The sequence below is a fragment of the Zea mays genome, chromosome 1, assembly GCF_902167145.1.
Source record: "Zea mays cultivar B73 chromosome 1, Zm-B73-REFERENCE-NAM-5.0, whole genome shotgun sequence".
NCBI lineage: Eukaryota > Viridiplantae > Streptophyta > Magnoliopsida > Poales > Poaceae > Zea > Zea mays.
Window position 1 is genome coordinate 267,686,264 of NC_050096.1, and position 3,389 is coordinate 267,689,652.

Sequence of the window (3,389 nt, forward strand, 5' to 3'; positions counted from 1 at the left end):
AAGTATGTTGGGGGCAAGCACAAGGGGTCAAAGAATTGTGTTTGTGTACCCAAAGTTCTTGTTTCTAATGCCAAAGGACCCAAAACCATTTGGGTACCTAAAGTCAAGAACTAAACATGTTTTGTAGGTTTATGCATCCGGGGGCTCAAGCTGGGTAATCGACAGCGGGTGCACAAACCACATGACAGGGGAGAAAAAGATGTTCTCCTCCTACGAGAAAAACCAAGATCCCCAACGAGCTATCACATTCGGGGATGGAAATCAAGGTTTGGTCAAAGGATTGGGTAAAATAGCTATATCTCCTGACCATTCTATTTCCAATGTTTTTCTTGTGGATTCATTAGATTACAATTTGCTTTCTGTATCTCAATTATGCAAAATGGGCTACAACTGTTTATTCACTGATGTAGGTGTCACTGTCTTTAGAAGAAGTGATGATTCAATAGCATTTAAGGGAGTGTTAGAGGGTCAGCTATACTTAGTGAATTTTGATAGAGCTGAACTCGACACCTGCTTAATTGCTAAGACTAACATGGGCTGGCTCTAGCATCGCCGACTAGCACATGTTGGGATGAAGAATCTTCATAAGCTTCTAAAGGGAGAGCACATTTTAGGATTAACCAATGTTCATTTTGAGAAAGACAGGGTTTGTAGCGCATGCCAAGCAGGAAAGCAAGTTGGTGTCCATCATCCACACAAGAACATCATGACGACTGATAGGCCACTGGAGCTCCTACACATGGACCTATTCGGCCCGATTGCTTACATAAGCATCGGCGGGAGTAAGTACTGTCTAGTAATTGTGGATGATTACTCTCGCTTCACTTGGGTGTTCTTTTTGCAGGAAAAATCTCATACCCAAGAGACCTTAAATGGATTCTTGAGACGGGCTCAAAACGAGTTCGGGTTAAGGATCAAGAAAATTAGAAGCGACAACGGGACGGATTTCAAGAACTCTCAAATTGAAGGCTTCCTTGAGGAGGAGGGCATCAAGCATGAGTTCTCTTCTCCCTACACCCCACAACAAAATGGTGTAGTGGAGAGGAAGAATCGAACTCTATTGGACATGGCAAGAACCATGCTTGATGAGTACAAGGCTTCGGATCGGTTTTGGGCGGAGGCGGTCAACACCGCCTGCTACGCCATCAACCGGTTGTATCTACACCGAATCCTCAAGAAGACATCATACGAACTCCTAACCGGTAAAAAGCCCAATATTTCATATTTTAGAGTCTTTGGTAGCAAATGCTTTATTCTTGTTAAAAGAGGTAGAAAATCTAAATTTGCTCCTAAGACTGTAGAAGGCTTTTTACTAGGATATGATTCAAACACAAGGGCATATAGAGTCTTTAACAAGTCCTCTGGACAAGTTGAAGTTTCTTGTGACGTTGTGTTTGATGAGACTAACGGCTCTCAAGTAGAGCAAGTTGATCTTGATGAGATAGGTGATGAAGAGGCTCCGTGCATCGCGCTAAGGAACATGTCCATTGGGGATGTGTGTCCTAAAGAATCCGAAGAGCCTCCAAATGCACAAGATCAACCATCCTCCTCCACGCAAGCATCCCCACCGACTCAAAATGAGGATGAGGCTCAAGTTGATGAAGTAGAAGATCAAGCAAATGAGCCACCTCAAGATAATGGCAATGATCAAGGGGGAGATGCAAATGATCAAGACAAGGAGGATGAAGAACAAAGGCTGCCACACCCAAGAGTCCACCAAGCAATCCAACGAGATCACCCCGTCGACACCATCCTCGGCGACATTCATAAGGGGGTAACCACTAGATCTCGTGTTGCACATTTTTGTGAGCATTACTCTTTTGTTTCCTCTATTAAGCCACACAGGGTAGAGGAAGCACTTCAAGATTCGGATTGGGTGGTGGCGATGCAAGAGGAGCTCAACAACTTTACTAGGAATGAGGTATGACATTTAGTTCCACGTCCTAATCAAAATGTTGTAGGAACCAAATGGGTCTTCCGCAACAAGCAAGATGAGCATGGTGTGGTGACAAGGAACAAAGCTTGACTTGTGGCCAAAGGATACTCCCAAGTCAAAGGTTTGGACTTCGGTGAAACCTATGCACTCGTAGCTAGGCTTGAGTCAATTCGTATATTATTGGCCTATGCTACTTACCATGGCTTTAAGCTTTATCAAATGGACGTGAAAAGTGCCTTCCTCAATGGACCAATCAAGGAAGAGGTCTATGTTGAGCAACCTCCCGGCTTTGAAGATAGTGAGTACCCTAACCATGTGTATAAACTCTCTAAGGCGCTTTATGGGCTCAAGCAAGCCCCAAGAGCATGGTATGAATGCCTTAGAGATTTCCTTTTAAATAATGGCTTCAAAGTCAGAAAGGCCGATCCTACTTTATTCACTAAAACTCTTGAAAATGACTTGTTTCTATGCCAAATTTATGTTGATGATATTATATTTGGGTCTACTAACGAGTCTACATGTGAAGAATTTAGTAGGATCATGACACAAAAGTTCGAGATGTCTATGATGGGGGAGTTGAAGTATTTCTTAGGATTTCAAGTGAAGCAACTCCAAGAGGGCACCTTCTTAAGCCAAACGAAGTATACTCAAGATATTCTAAACAAGATTGGAATGAAGGATGCCTGAAAGGGAATTAGGCTTACACCTAGTTCCTAAATAATTTTGGTGGTTGAATTGCCCAACACAAATAATTGGACTAACTAGTTTGCTCTAGTGTATAAGTTATACAAGTGCCAAAGGTTCACACTTAGCCAATAAAAAGACAAAGTATTGGGTTCAACAAAAGAGCAAAGGGACAACCGAAGGCACCTCTGGTCTGGCGCACCGGACAGTGTCCGGTGCACCACCGGACAGTGTCCGGTGCACCACCGGACAATGTCCGGTGCACCAGAGGACTCCTAGTCAAACTCGTCACCTTCGGGAAAATCCAGAGGCGCTCCGCTATAATTCACCGGACTGTCCGGTGTACACCAGACAGTGTCCGGTGCTCCAAGGAACGGCGCCTCAGGAACTCGCCAGCTTCGGGAATTCGCAACGGCTAGTCCGCTATAATTCACCGGACATGTCCGGTGTACACCGGACTGTCCGGTGTGCCATCGAAGCAACGGATACTTCGGCGCCAACGGCTACCTACAGCGCATTGAATGCGCGCCAGCGCGCGCAGAAGTCAGGCACGCCCATACTGGCGCACCGGACACTCTACAGTACATGTCCGGTGCGCCACCGGACATCCAGGCGGGCCCAGAAGACAGAGCTCCAACGGTCGAATCCCAACGGCTTTGGTGACGTGGCTGGCGCACCGGACATGTCCGGTGTGCACCGGACTGTCCGGTGCACCATACGACAGTCAGCCCCACCAAACGGCTAGTTTGGTGGTTGGGGCTATAAATAC